The sequence below is a fragment of the Leucopleurus acutus genome (assembly GCF_964270905.1).
Source record: "Leucopleurus acutus genome assembly, chromosome: 1".
Classification (NCBI taxonomy): domain Eukaryota; kingdom Metazoa; phylum Chordata; class Mammalia; order Artiodactyla; family Delphinidae; genus Leucopleurus; species Leucopleurus acutus.
Window position 1 is genome coordinate 85,854,512 of NC_139142.1, and position 16,046 is coordinate 85,870,557.

At 49.0% G+C, this 16,046-nt stretch overlaps 1 pseudogene across 1 annotated transcript in view; it reads right to left on the reverse strand.

Annotated features, from left to right (window-relative positions):
* Positions 1–241: 241 nt before the first annotated feature.
* The window catches only part of LOC309968832, a 49,957-nt pseudogene continuing 34,152 nt past the window's right edge, over positions 242–16,046 (reverse strand). The window contains exons 19-26 of the transcript in view: positions 15,733–15,910; positions 8,257–8,395; positions 7,505–7,608; positions 7,161–7,399; positions 2,750–3,104; positions 2,071–2,231; positions 557–690; positions 242–395 (exon numbers count right to left, since the gene is read on the reverse strand). The product of the transcript in view is annotated as an uncharacterized misc_RNA (transcript). The remainder of the gene's footprint in view (positions 396–556; positions 691–2,070; positions 2,232–2,749; positions 3,105–7,160; positions 7,400–7,504; positions 7,609–8,256; positions 8,396–15,732; positions 15,911–16,046) is intronic.

Genomic DNA, 16,046 nt, shown 5'->3' on the forward strand with positions numbered 1-16,046 from the left:
TCTGGACTGCATGGCCAATCTCACAGTTCTGGACGGGACACCATGGAATTCCTGGGCCCTTAACAGAGTCCTGGGGAGCTGTGCAAATGGCCCAGGGGACTATCCATTGCCAGCATCTCTCTGCTGCTCACATCGGAGCCCAGAGAAGCCTCTGTTTGGGTGGGGAATGGCACAGCTTGCGTTTGAACTTGCTCTTTCCCTGAAGCTTAACATCTACATGTCCACCTCATTGTCCCAGAATTTATAACCCAAAGTCTACATAGACGTTCCTGTAACCCTTGATGTCTTTAAACTTGTTGCTGCTCAGATTTGCTTGGATCTGCCTTTGGCCACTCTTGAAGGGGACAGTCTCCAGAGTGAGGCTGGCTCTGTGATGGGGTTTGAGGACTCCAATGCTGCAGCAGAGAAAGGAGAATGTCAGAAAACCATAGGATTATGATAACCCCACAGTCCCTTTCCACACAGCAACCAGGCCTCCCCTTTCCCTGTGTCCAGAAAGGACAGTGCTACCCCCAGGATAAGATGGGAGGGAGGGCGGAGCACTCCCAGCACTCACAGGACTCTCTGCCGTCTCCTAAAGAGACCACTTCCTTCCACAGTCAGTACACAATCTTCAACCTGCTCCGAGAGGGGGTTTGAAAATATCACCTGTATGAAGAGTGGCCGGTTCACAATGGCTGCTCCTAAAGCCTGAACAGGGAAATCCAGAGAGGAGGGAGCAGAGAATTAGCCTCATCCGCCGGTTCACCAAGCATTTATGGAGGGCACTGTTCCCTAGATCTGTTCCTGAAGAGCTGGTTTTCCGTGGCCTGTGTTTTTCCAACTATGGACAACTTAATGGGTTGTCATTAACATTTAAAAAAATGAAATAGAAGAGAATATCAGTGTACCTCACAAAAGATATTGTTACATGAAACATTTACTTCACTTATACATGTATGGATGTTTGTGTAAAATATTTCTACTCAGCCCAGCATATGGAAAGGTCTGATGAGTTGGGAGTCTCCAGTAATATTTCCTCTGCTCCAAGGATTTCATCCAAGTGTGAAATAAGCAAGAGCTCCCAAAGGATTCTCATGCATAATTTGAGTGGATAGAATATTTTTTGGCAATTTTTGCTGGTTTCTTCTTTTTGCAATCTGACTCCATCCCTTCCTACCCTCTTATCTTAACTGGCTTGATTTCTTTTTTTATTTTATTTTATTTTTTTTGTGGTACGTGGGCCTCTCACTGTTGTGGCCTCTCCCGTTGCGGAGCACAGACTCCGGACGCGCAGGCTCAGCGGCCATGGCTCACGGGCCCAGCCGCTCCACGGCATGTGGGATCTTCCTGGACCGGGGCATGAACCCGCGTCCCCTGCATCGGCAGGCAGACTCTCAACCACTGCGCCACCAGGGAAGCCCAGACTGGCTTGATTTCTTTTCACACCAGTGTGTGAGTCAAGAGCAAAGGATCATTTGGGGCATAGAGAGAAGGAAGTAGCCTCAGGAAACTTGAAGGCACCTTTGGAAACCCTCCCTAAAACAGACTCCAGTGGCTGGGCTTGCCAGACACACCCCACCAGGAGGCACCCCAGGCTCACTCAGCAGGGTCCAGGGGGCTACTTGGCACTGGGGAGACAGCACTGGCAGGAAGGGCCCTGTGAAGTCTCCCCACCAGAATGTCAGAGAAGGAGGGGTCCTTGGAGGCCATCTGGTCTAATCCCATCATTGACAGTTCAAGATGCAGAAGCCCAGGGGCTTGTCCAAGGATGCACAGCCAGGAAATGGCAAGTCAAACCTAAGCTGACCTTTGTTCGCGCAGTGCTTTTCCCCCTCTCAGGACCCTCCCATTTGAGCCCCTGTTTCCTCATGTTGACCCTGGGGAAGGCCTCTCATGGTGTAAGAGGATGGAGACCGAGTGTGTTCAGATAAACCTCCCGCTCCTGGTGGGAGGTTCCTGGAGGCCACAGAAGAGGCAGGGGACAGGAGGGGCTGCTCTCCTGAGCAAGCTCTCAGGGGGCTCCCCCACCGCCCCCGGCCCAAGCTGGACCCAAGGAGCCCTCAGGTCACACGCAGGGCTCTTGCCTACATTAATCATGATGCCGGGATAGGCTAAGGTGATGATCTTGTTCACCACGGTCTTCTCGGGACTGCTCTTCTCTTCACCCAGGGCACTGATGCAGATCAGCTTGTCTGTGGACAGGTACTGGCCGTACTGGGAACAGGGGATTTTGCAGGGATAGGTCTTTGCTAGGGAGAGAACACAGGATGAAGTGAGACTCGCTGGGGAAATCAGCTGGGCCTGGGTGGATCTGCGGACCCTTCTACAGAGAGGAGGGGGCCAACCTGTACTGATCCCCAGTACAGTAGGTACTCGGTTTTCTGATGGAGCGGCTGAGAGGTGAAATGGCTTGCTTAGGGTCATTCTGCTGGTAAATGGGTGCACTGAGGCTCTAACCAAGGTCTGGATGACTTCAAAGCTCAGGCTTTCCCCACTAACCCAGGCTCTATTCCTTGAAGTAGTAAAGAAAGGATTGGAGGAGAAGAAGGAGGAGGACAAAGGAAAGAAACAGAAGGAGGAGAGGAGAAGGGAGGGAGAGGGAAGGAAGGAAGGGAAGGAGGAAGACTCTGTGCTGGAGGGGACACTAGGAAGACCAGTGTCACAGGGGTCTGCCCCCAAACCCTTGTTGGCTGGCTTGACCCCACTGGCATTTCCATAAGCCACTGTGTTCACAGACTGTCCCCATGCCCATACCCAGAGCCCATACCTTCTTCAGGAGAGAGTGTGATGAAGGCTGTGTCCTGCCAGAATGGGGGCAGGGGGCTGCCATCATGCAGCAGAGACTGGGCACTCAGGTTCACTTTGAGGTCCTTGAACTGGGGCGACGTGTTGAGGGCCAGCAGGACAAACCTTATGTCCCGGCCCATGTCGGGTGGGTTGAGCAGCTGGAATTTCAGGGAGACCTGGACAACATCACGGGGCCGAAGGGAAGGCGTAGCAAGGCTCCTAGGACTGTCCCTTGGCAGCATGGACCTGGAAGTTTGTTTGGAGGGAGCCTTGGGACCTTCCAGGCTTCAGCTTCTGAAGAGCCTTCAGAATCACCTGCCTCTCCTGGAGGGAACCTGGGAGGACAGAGCACAGAACCAGCTGTGGGCCAGCCTGACCCAGAGGGTAAACCTTGGCTGAACACCCTCCGTGAAGGCTCCACCAGGGTGTTAAAACCTTCATTTCCAATAACAAAGGCTCCCTACTAGTCATCAAGTCTTTCCAAGAGTCACACTCTGCTGAGCTCTTACACCTTTCATCTTCATATCAACTGTGAGAGAGATGTATTACTATTATTATTATCATTCCATATACAGATGAGGAAAATGGGGCTCAGAGAGGTCATGTCACTCGCCCAAGTCACACAGCTTGCACAGGGCAGAGTCAAGTGGAAACCAAATTCATCTGACGTGAAAATCTGTGCTCACGACCACTGGACTCTATCCCGCGTTCCCCAAGGGAAAGATGAAGGCTCACAATGCAGAGGAATAAACCTTAAAGACAACAGGACATGGTGTGATTTTCTGCTCCAGGACCAAATTATGGGTCAGTTGAAGACTAATTCCTGGAAATTGAGAAACTGAGAAGCTACGGTAAAAAAAAAAAAAAAAAAAAAAAGGAAATTCAGGCAAGCCGAGTTTCCAGAGTACCCAGGCTTCAGTCCTGGGCAGGCGCTGTGGCCAGGATGTGCAGGAACACTCATCCGTGCTTCCCTAATAATCCCAGCAGCTGCCTTCACTGAGCACTTACTGGTCCCCTCAGTGCAGCCCCACAATCTCCCCAGGCTGAGGCCACTCTTCTCCCCTCGCTCTGGGGTCATTGTAAGCCTGGATCCAGGCAGAAGAGAATCTTGCAACATTGGCTTCAGTAAGAGTGAGCCCAGAGAGGTGTGAATCAGACTTAGCTCATCTGTGGGCTGCTCGACCCCCAGATTCTGCCAGTCCAGTGGGAGGAGACACAATGCTATCTGACTGAACAGGACACTCAGGCCCACTGGAGAATAGCTCCAACCACCCCCCGGCCCCCTGGCCCAAGTTCACAGAAGAACCCTGTGGACCTCTGTAGCACATGCTGTCAGTGCCCCACTCACATCTCCTTGGCACTTGCTGTGTCAGTGTCCACGTGCCCTAATTTCAAATTCTAGCACCTGCGGCTCTTTGTGGCTTTCTCTGCCACCAGAGCTGACTCCGCCCATGCGTGGAACAGGCCAGGAGTGCTAGGGAAGTTACGCCCCCCAAGGAGCAGCCCTCAACCCCTGACTGAAAGGAGTTGGTGGATGAAGAGCCTAGGCCCCTTGCCTCGTGGGTGGGATAAATCTGCGGTGTTGTTCTACACTTTACACTAAATCTCTGATAGGGTTGCCAGATCTAGCAAATAAAAATACACGGCAGTTTCATTTGGATTTCAGATTAACAACAACTAATTTGGGCCATGGTTAGACAACAGCATTCTTTGTCCTGCATTTTCCCAGGTCACCCCACTGGCAGGGCCCCCAGCAAGACTGAGTCCCAGCAGCCCACGGTGCTAACCCCGCCTGACAAGGTGCTCTGCATTGGCTTTCTCCCCTTCCCCGCCTCCCTGGCTCACTCTCCTTCCTTCCAGTAGTTCTTTTTTTTTTTTACATCTTTATTGGAGTATAATTGCTTTACAATGGTGTGTTAGTTTCTGCTTTATAACAAAGTGAATCAGTTATACATATACATATGTTCCCTTATCTCTTCCCGCTTGTGTCTCCCTCCCTCCCACCCTCCCTATCCCACCCCTCCAGGCGGTCACAAACCACCGAGCTTGTCTCCCTGTGCTATGCGGCTGCTTCCCACTAGCTATGTACCTTATGGTTGGTAGTGTATATATGTCCATGCCTCTCTCTCGCTTTGTCACAGCTTACCTTTCTCCCGCCCCATATCCTCAAGTCCATTCTCTAGTAGGTCTGTGTCTTTATTCCTGTCTTACCCCTAGGTTCTTCATGACATTTTTTTCCTTAAATTCCATATATATGTGTTAGCATACGGTATTTGCCTCTCTCTTTCTGACTTACTTCACTCTGTATGACAGCCTCTAGGTCTATCAACCTCATTACAAATAGCTCACTTTCGTTTCTTTTTATGGCTGAGTAATATTCCATTGTATATATGTGCCACATCTTCTTTATCCATTCATCTGATGATGGACACTTAGGTTGCTTCCATGTCCTGGCTATTGTAAATAGAGCTGCAATGAACATTGTGGTACATGACTCTTTTTGAATTATGGTTTTCTCAGGGTATATGCCCAGTAGTGGGATTGCTGGGTCGTATGGTAGTTCTATTTGTAGTTTTTTAAGGAACCTCCATACTGTTCTCCATAGTGGCTGTACCAATTCACATTCCCACCAGCAGTGCAAGAGTGTTCCCTTTTCTCCACACCCTCTCCAGCATTTATTGTTTCGAGATTTTTTGATGATGGCCATTCTGACTGGTGTGAGATGATATCTCATTGTAGTTTTGATTTGCATTTCTCTAATGATTAATGATGTTGAGCATCCTTTCATGTGTTTGTTGGCAATCTGTATATCTTCTTTGGAGAAATGTCTATTTAGGTCTTCTGCCCATTTTTGGATTGGGTTGTTTGTTTTTTTGTTATTGAGCTGCATGAGCTGCTTATAAATTTTGGAGATTAATCCTTTGTCAGTTGCTTCATTTGCAAATATTTTCTCCCATTCTGAGGGTTGTCTTTTGGTCTTGTTTATGGTTTCCTTTGCTGTGCAAAAGCTTTAAGTTTCATTAGGTCCCATTTGTTTATTTTTGTTTTTATTTCCATTTCTCTAGGAGGTGGGTCAAAAAGGATCTTGCTGTGATTTATGTCATAGAGTGTTCTGCCTATGTTTTCCTCTAAGAGTTTGATGGTGTCTGGCCTTACATTTAGGTCTTTAATCCATTTTGAGCTTATTTTGTGTATGGTGTTAGGGAGTGATCTAATCTCATACTTTTACATGTACCTGTCCAGTAGTTCTTGAATCTCCTCAGTGATAAACCACTTGTCCTCAGGATCCCTCACCAAAATAGCCACAGAGAGAACGGGGTGGAGGGGATGATCGCCAGTACCCTTGGATGTGTTCAGTGTTGTCTCTCAGGCTCAGACTCTGGAGCTCCTCTGTGTTGGCCCCAAAGGCCGACACGGACAAACCACAGACACCCACTTGCTGGCGCTCCCAGGAACCTCAGGTACCCCCGCCCCCGCCCTGTGTAGTCATGAATCACTCCTGCTCGGGTCCTGCCCCTCACGCTGCTTCTGGCCCTCTTGGACTGCATATTTTTGCTTGGCTCCCTGGTGGTTGAAACTGGTGGTTTGTCTCAGTTTCCAGGAATCAGTACAGCTGACTGATGTAGATGCCCTTTGCTCTTGCTGGCTTGGGTCAGAAGACCCTGCTAGGGCTCCCATCTCTCAGAATCATCCTCTGCACAGGGTGGACGTAGGAGTGAACATTTGGCCTTACGTGGGCCTCGGTGCTGGCTGTGGTCTGGCCTGTCCTCCAAACACCCAATGAAACGTGAATCAAACAATAAGCTAAATGAAATTAATAAAATTAATAGAGAGTTTACTCAATCCCCTGCCATCTTCAGTGGGAGGCTGATTTTTCGGGAAGGCAGGCGCAAGGAATTCATACACTGTTGACGGGATGCCTGTCAGTGGCCCTGCAATCAATGTGACCATCTTGTGGAGGGTGCTCACTGGCCTGTGGGGAGTGGGGTGGTGGTGGGCATGAGGAAGTGAGGCAGTGGGGACACCCCAACTGGGACCTTAAAACTGAAGGGCTGGGCTTCCCTGGTGGCGCAGGGGTTGAGAGTCCGCCTGCCGATGCAGGGGACACGGGTTCGTGCTCCGGTCCGGGAGGATCCCACATGCCACGGAGTGGCTGGGCCCGTGAGCCATGGCCGCTGAGCCTGCATGTTCGGAGCCTGTGCTCCGCAATGGGAGAGGCCACAACAGTGAGAGGCCTGCGTACCGCAAAAAAAAAAAAAACAAAAAAAACCCTGTAGGGCTGAGGAGACAGTGGGCCTGGGTCCTGCCCATCCACACCCCAGAGGGCTGCCCCAGCTGGCAGAGAGGTTCTCTGGGGTAGTGGGGAAGGTGCCTACAGGGATTGGTCGTACCTTCTCCGTACTAGCAGTTTTCCGTGACGTCATCCCACTCATCACTCTGGATCCTCTTGGTGCTGATAAAATTGCCAACAGAATTGGTGTCCAGGTGACGTTTCTGCTCCTTCCCTCCAAAGACCAGCCAGGCCATGCAGTCACATTTACCATGGAGAAGGCGAAGGCTGTGTCCTAGTTCAGATCCACCTCTCCTTCTCTGATGGCTCTGATGGAGGCAGGGCCGTAGCAGTAGAGGCCTAAAGGGGAACAGGGGGGCCTCAGTGGGCTGTGGCTGCAGGGCCGGGTGGAGTCGGGTCTGTTTCTGTGGGAGTGGGCTCTGCCTGTCCTCCCAAGAGCCTCACTGTTGCTCATCTCCTGAGGTGTGGCGTCCAGCACCTGCCAGCCTCCGTATCCGGGAGGGAGGTCATTCCGGGCCATCCAGCACTCATTCCAGATGTGGAAATTCCTGAGGGAGAAGCCACAGGAGTGGGTGTCAGATGAAGCTGAGGGAGAGTTTATGATGCTCAAGTTCTTTCTGGAGCAAGGCAGGGGGCGATGTGTGATGGACGGCTAGATAGAAAGACAGGGCACCACAGGCCTGCACCCCTCCGTGGGTGACAGGTGACCGCTCTTCCTCCTGTGAGCCTCAACTTGCCCGGAAAAGAGCTTTCCTCTCTTTGTAAATAAGAGTGAAGGTTTCCAGAGGCAACGGAAGTTAAAAACCCTTCACTCTCTCTCAAAGAGACCCTTGAAGCCCTTTCCTGTATGTGCTGCTGACTCACAGAAGCAGTCACAGAGGCAGAGGTTTTTTTTGTGTCCAGAGGTGAGACTTCAGGCCCTCCTGTGGTCAGAGCCACAGGCTGAGTATTAAATGAAGGAGGTGACAAAGGGGAAAACTCCCCCAGGGCAGAGAGCTCTTGTGATGTGACAATTCTAGACTCAGAAAATCATCGTATTTGTGTTCAGCTGCCTCCCAGCCTTCAGGCTGGGGCTAGCAAGCCCTGGGGCTGGTGAAAATGGGGGTGAGGCATGAGAGGGCAGCAGGCTCATAGGTACAGTCCTGGCCTGCTTCCTGCTGGTAGGGTTTGCCCTAGAAAGAGAAGGTGTCTCTCGCCAGACACTGTCCTCCTTCTTACTCTCTAAAGTCCTGCCTGTGTTGTCATAATACTCATCTACGATCAGGTTTCCGTCTGTGTCGTGGCCAGAGTCAAAGTTGGTGATTACTTGGGTGGGGATCCCCAGGCACCTCATCACTGTAGAAAGGACAGAAAAATCTCCTGTGGGCTGTGGATTCCTGGACTTAGCTCCCTTAGGCTCAGGGAAATCATGCCTTTGGCAGGCAGGAGCTGTCTGGGGCACTGGGTTGGCGACACTTCCAACTTCCCTCCCCACCTTCCTGAGCTCCTCTCCCTGGGGCTCCACACAAAGGTTAGGCAGCTGGTTGCTCAGACAAGCACTGCCAGGGCCAATAGAGGGTCTAGCAAGTGTTGGGTTCCCCTGCCCCAGCCAGCAGGGTGGGAGAGGCATGCCTCCTTTGGCAAGACTCAGCAGCTTGACTTGCCTTGACAAGCATCCTTGATGATCCTTGCCTGAATTAATTATTATGCTGGTGGTACCAAAATGATTATATTCTAACACTATCATTTCTTCTACCTGTATTAGCTGGCATTCTTCTATAAAGGAAAGCATTTCAATCCCCCTCTCCCATTTTTTGGTGTTGTTATGGGTTCATGTAGTTTTTTTTTTTCACTTCAGCAGAGGTTATTTTTAGACATTTGCTTGGTTTCTAATTTTTCCCCTGTTGTAAATAATACTGTGATGGACATCTCTGTAGATCAATTCTACTTTTCCCCCTTTGGGACAGATTCCAAGAGGTAAAATGACTGAGTCAAAAAATACAGATATTTCTAAGGGTTCTTCACAAATACTACTGTCATTTCAAAATGTTTATAATTTTTAGTTTAGATACTTATTTATATTAAGCATTTATTTGCTTATAGATTTTAGTTTAGGCTCCTTCTTATATTTTGGCACAAAGCCCTTCCAGGCTGGGGTGGGGACACATCCCTGGATGCAGAGAAGCCCAAAGGGGGAGCATGCACTTCCTTGGAACGGCAGGTCTGCACAGATCTGCAAGGAATGGAGGGCAGGGAGTGAGCAGAGCTGACAGTGAATTGTAGGTGGAGGTGACACAGGACCGCCTCGGAGGGGAGGGTGAAGGTGGGAAAAGCTGCCACTGAAGGAGCATGAGACAGGAGTGAGGCGAGAGCATGCAAGTGACTCAGAAGCATTGCATGGGCACATTTATGTTAAGATTACAGTCAGGAGGGTGTATAACACTAACGGTAATAAGAGCACGTGCCAAGGAGGGGTGGGCAGGGAGAGCAAGGAGCAAGCCTCCATTCTTCACCATGATTGATGAATTCATGAAGTGCCAGTGGTGTTGTCAACTCCTGCCAGACATGGCGGGATGGGCACTTTTCCACCTGAGCACAGGTCATTGGTCTCATGGCGCTCTGAGTTCTCTACTAGACACGGTACATGGTGTGTAATGATTTGTTTATGAGTCTGTCTTCCTGAGGGCAGGGATTGTGTGATAGTCAGCTTTATCGTTATGCAACCATTAACAATACAAGGCCGGCCTGTATTGCAGAAACGTAGTGCATCTTTGCTGGATGGGTGAATGAATGTCTTGAATCTTTTGTCAATTCTGGTGATTTCCGACTTCAGCACAGCACCGTCACTGTGTGCTGTGCTGTGGTTACCAAGCTTGATTGTCTGTAGAGCATAAGCTTTGAGTGGTAATGGATTTGCACTGATCCATTCTCACCACTTCCTCATCGTGCCTTGTGAGAGGACTGGGATAGGGGACAACAGCTGTCGCAGTGAGGCAACAGAGGGACAAGAATTGTTTCTTACATAGGGAGAAGGCCAAGGCTGTAGCTCCGGTATCACACGAAGGGAGCTGACAGCATTCAGATCTGCACAGTTGTGCACATACATGTTTCACGGGGTTTTGCCCCCTCTGTCCTGCTTTCTCTATACCCCCGCAAAGAGCTCCTCCTGTCTTGTGGCTTCATCTCTCACTCCTTGCCCACGACTCCTGAATTTGAATCTTGAGCCTGCATGGACACCTTGCCGTCACTAAGCACATCCCCAACCGAGCTTGTCTTTCATTCTTTCCAAGCTTCCTTGACAGTTGATGACATCATCATCCTCAAAGGTGCCAGGCATGGTGCCAATCACTGCACAGGCATAATCACACTTAATCCTCTCCACAGCGCTGTGATTATCCCACCTTTGAAGAGGAAAAACCTGAAGTTTAGAGAGGTTGAGGTCACATGGCAGGAAGAGGAGAGCCAGGGCAGGATTTAAACCCACATTTCTCTGATCTCAAAACCCCTCAGGCTTTTAACTACAAGACACCCCACTGCAACTTCACTAGACGTCCCAGCAACGCTGGGAAGGCATCATTCTCAAAGCGCCTTCCTCTGTGAAGTTTTCACTGACTACTCCATGCCACACTAATCTCCCTTCCCATGCTCTCACTTGATTCCAGTCACCAATGCCACACATTTTATCAATGCATGAAGCTCTCTATGATCTCATATATTTATCTTATCTTGTCAGCCAGATTACAAATCCCCCTAGAGTAGGGCTCAGATCAAATACTTTCCTTGCGTTTCTTCATTCCTAGCACAGTGCTGCCCAGAGTAGATGCTCATTAAATTCATGTTGAAGTGAGTTTTCTTTAACCTCACTTCTGCAGGCTATCAGTCCTGATGCCTCAGTTTGACATGAGACTCACGTGACTCTTTCATGGATAATTCGGTGGGAGCTGAGTCCCTCGTAAAAGAGAAACCCTTATGGGGTGTGTGTGTTTGTATGTGTGCACACACATGCATACACATTCACACAGTTGCACATGGACAAAGGTGGACAAGATCTCAGAGTCAGGAAAAGGACTGCAGAGTTCCTAAGGTATATTAGGAACCACACTCCTGGCATTAATTACTATGTCTCTTCACTCAGCCATTCAGCACTCATTCAAATGAACTTATTTACAAAACAAAAATAGACTCACAGACAGAGAAAACAAACTTATGGTTACCAAAGGGGAAAGGGAGGGAGAGGGATAAATTAGGAGTTTGGGATTAACAGATTCATACTACTATATATAAAATAGATAACCAACAAGGACCTACTGTATAGCACAGGGAACTCTACTCAATATCTTGCAGTAATCTATAAGGGAAAAGAATCTGAAAAAGGAATATATATATATGTATAACTGAATCACTTTGCTGTATACCTGAAACTAACACAACATTGTAAACCAACTATACTTCAATTTAAAAAAAGCAGTATTGGGACTTCCCCTGGTGGCACAGTGGTTAAGAATCCGCCTGCCAATGCAGAGGAAATGGGTTTGAGCCCTGGTCCGGGAAGATCCCACATGCCATGGAGCAACTAAGCCCATGCACCACAACTACTGAGCCAGCGCTCTAGAGCCCACAAGCCACAACTACTGGGCCCACGTGCCACAACTACTGAAGCGTGTGTGCCTAGAGCCCGTGCTCCACAACAAGAGAAGCCACCGCAATGAGAAGCCCGTGCACTGCAACAAAGAGTAGCCCCGCTCACCACAACTAGAGAAAGCCTGAGTGCAGCAACAAAGACCCAATGCAGCCAAAAAATAAATAAAATAATAAATAAATTTGTATTTTAAAAAAGGCAGTATCAGGCTAATTGTATAATAGCTAACACTCATGTCAATCTCAGCATGTGCCAGACATTTTCCCAAGTGCTTGCCACATGTTAACCCACCACCCTGCGAGGGAGCATTCCATACAGTCCTTGATGTCTCATAAATCAGTGGGGAATAACAGTAGATTCATACTTAAGCCAAAGGTTGAGGCAAAATAATGTGCCAGGACCTTGGCTGGGGTTCCTTCTTTGAGAAGGAAGGGCTCAGTAAAAACAATGAGGACTAGAGTTATTGTACTGAAATGAAGATCATGAGACACTTCATAGAGACCACTATACAACTGAGTGAGAAGAAATCTTGGATGACTTCTAACCCAAGGGTGTTCACAGTGGTTTTAAGCAGAGGACTCCTCATGCGAGCCAGATCATTGGGAATCCAGTATGTAAAAGATGTACGTGTGGGGTAGTTTTGGGTGCCCTAAGCACACAGCCTCCTCATCTCCCAGGCTATTTCCCACCACCCTTCTCTGGGGTTCTGGGCCCAGGACCCTACTTTACAGAGGAGGGGATGATGCCCGTAGGCCTGCTCAGAATCCCAACCCTCAAGCCCAAGTCACGGCTGCCCCCACCCCACCCCCTGCAGCTGTGGGCAGGGACAGACCAGGCACATCCCCAGGATGCCTGGCTTTTCTTTTTTAAACAGTTTTATTGAGATACAATCCACATGTCACAAAATGTACCCTTTTAAAGTGTACAATTCAGTGGGTGTAATATATTCACAGGTTGCGTAACAATCTCCACTGTCTAATCCCAGACCATTTTATCACCTCAGAAAGACACTCAATGCCTGCTAGCAGTCACTTCCCATTCTCCCGTTCCCCCAGCCCTAGGCAACCACGAATCCACTCTCTGTCTGTATAAATTGGCCTATTCTGGGCATTTCACATATATGGAATCATATAGTACCATAGGTGGCTTTTTGACGCCTGGTTTTGGGGAGAATTTTCAGGCAACAGAACATCACTGTGCCTTGCACCAACAGAGCAAGGCATCCAGGCTACTTCATAGACCTCAGGGCTGAGGGGTCTGACGTTGTCACAAGGAGTGGACGGCCAGGACAGGAAAAGCCTAATGACTGAGAGAGACCTATGGAGCAGTCAGACATGAGCACTGGAAGGAGGGTAGGTCAGGGATTTCTCTGAAATTCCCAAAGTAACAGCCAAGTAAATTGATGTCAAGGAAACATCTGTCCAAAAAATTATAATCGTATCTTTGATGCATGGAAAATCTCCTTTTTGTGATTTTTCTTTAGGAAGCTTGAAGTCAATATGCTGTTGTTATTAAAACAGGTAATACAGGGAGGAAGAGCTGCAGAGGGGAGAATGCACTTCTGAGTGAGACTGGAGTCACGTGGTCACCTTAAGCCTCAGTTTTCTCATCTGTAAATTGTAATTAATGATACCTACTTTGCAGATGGTTGTGAGCATTGTAAAGTACCCAAGCGCAGGGGATGCTGGCTAAATGGCAGCTGCTAGCATCGTTCATGCAGCAGTATAGTCTAGTGGTTACAGCCAGCCAGACCTCAATGTGAGACTAGCCCTGCCACTCAATTTCCTCATCTGTAAAATGGAGATAATGATAGAACCTACCTCTAAAGCTCTTCTGGGGAATCAAACAAGGTGATCCTGGTTAGAACTTACTGAATTCTCACTGTAGCCAGGCATTATTCTAAGCACTCTCCATGTATGAACTCAGTCCTTTCAATAACCCGACGAGGTAGGTACTATTAATTTCCCCATCATATGTCTGAGGAGACTGAGGTACAAGTTAAATGACTTGCCCAGGGTTACTCAGACAATTAATGGTAGTGCTGGTATTTGAACCCAAGCTTCACCATTACTCTAGGCTGTCAAGGTTTTAGCACAATGCCTGGCACCAAGGAAGTCCCCAGTGTCAGCTATTGTGATTGTTAAAGAATAACAATAATAGTAATTTTTAACAACATGCTTTGGCAACTGTACTGGATTAAGGAGTTTGACTATATCCTTGACTTTTAGTGGAGGATTGAGGCTGGGTCTTACCCGTCTTTATAACCAAGATTATAACTTGGTTATATAACTATATATAACTATATAACTTGGTTATATAACTGTAGCATAAGGACTCAGTATGTGTTGTTGGATGAATGAATGAGTTTTCCAAACTGATAGACATATATATTAATGTAAAACATGGTGGCCCTGTTGGGGAAGGCTGGTATTGATGCAGCTGCAGGTGGACCCGGCCACGTTTGACCCACTTTGCCCAACCCTTTGCTTCCTAGGTCACTAAAAGTGCCGTGATTCTCATAAACATTTTAATTGGCCTGCTCTCATACCATAATCTCCATTCACTGGCTCCATCTCTCACCAACCAGTTCCAGACAACCACACCCAAACCCCTGACCCTCTCCTTCTACACATGCGCACCTGGCCCATTAGACTCTAGGCTCTTCCAGGCCCAGGAAGGCTCCCTCTCTAACATATACAGGATTGATCCATTCTCTGCCTTCAGTCTTACGCCTGATCCCTGGATGACTCAGACATCCCAGTTCACCCAAATGTCTGTGACTCTGGGCATCAAAGCTGTCGAATTCCTGGTTTCCTACCCCTGGGCAATCAAGGCATACAACTCCAGATGGGGCTGTGCAGCTGCAGAGGAGTAGCTCCCCCTCGCCAACCCATATGAAGTCATCCTGTGTGGGTGCTGACAGAAACCTCCTGGTGCCCTTGGACAGGGGGCTGGCATCTGCTTTTTAGCAGCCTGGGGCTCCACAGGCTTCCTGCGAGAGCCTGGAGATGGGTCCAGCGCGCGTGCGCACACACACGCACACTGCACCAGCCTTTGCATACAGGGAATTTCTACACAAAAGGCCTGAGTCCTCAATAAACACCAAGTTGTGGGCAGATCTGGCTTCCCTGGATTAGACTAGAGAGTCTTGTGAGAAAAAGCCATACTTGACCTCTTTGCCCAGCCAACAAGAATAACTTCCTGATGGTGGCCCAAGGCAGGTACATAGATACACCTGCCAGGAGGCGGAGAGCCGGCCTAGGCCTGGGGGCAGGGTGAGGACCAGAAGCAAGTGTGGCCCTGAGTGAAGCAGAAAGCCTCCTCTTGCTACCTGCAGTATATAACTCATTTCCAGGTGTGCCCTCCCTCAACAGCCTCCTCCCCTGCCTTCAGCTTGCTCCTCTTGTCACCAGCAAACCAATTTCCAGTTGCCCTCTTTCCCAGTACCAATTTTTAAGCTTTTCTTCTACTAATGTAGCATTCACTCCCTCTCTGAGAAGCTGATCTCTCTTGGTCCCCCTTCCCCTGACTCCCTGGGCTGAATCAGGCCTCCAGGCCCTCTGAACATGTGACAACTCTAGATTCAAGGTCATTGTTCTTCGTCTGCCATCTTGCTCTGGCCCCGTGGCCCATACCCCTGCTCAGACACACCTTTCGCTCCCATGTATGCATCTTCATCAAGCCCATTCTCTGTGCTCAGAAAGGACACTAATCAGTTTGTAAGTTTTCTAATTACTTGGCCTCTCACCTCATTCCTGTCTTAGACCTGGACAATTCCCAGCCAGGCTCTTAAGAGGATTCTGTTAAGTTTGTCCAAGTTCGAAAGAAGGGAAGGGCGCCAGGTTCTGAGAAGTGTGTGGTTTCCCCCTTAGAACCACCCTCTGAAATGAGCTCAGATATGTGAAGCCTGAGGTCACTGATGAGACGTTTTGCTTCCTTGCAAATGTCCCTTGGTGGGAACTGTGTGAGATTTCTGGGACAAGAATGGTTCAGAGGGTTGCGACATGAGCCATTGTATTTTTTATCTTTCCATGGGGCCCTTTCCACTCCCTACCTGTGCACATGACAGCGGCAAAGACCCAGCACTGCCCGTAGCACACTGGCTGGCAGACTGTGGCATGCCACTGCTTTAGGATGGCCACGCTGCCCGTCCACTCCACGGGGTTGATGTCGTCTGAGTAATTCTCGCTCCAGTCTCCATTGAGCACCCCACGGTCATCGTTGCTGTTGATCTGAAGAGAAGCCATATGTAGAAGCATTAGAAGCAGCCTTTTCCTCAACGAGATGTGAGGTGTGGGTTGCCTTTGCAAGGACCCTGGGCCTGAGATGCAGGAGGCTTTGATCTCATTTTACCTGCTGGGGAAGGGG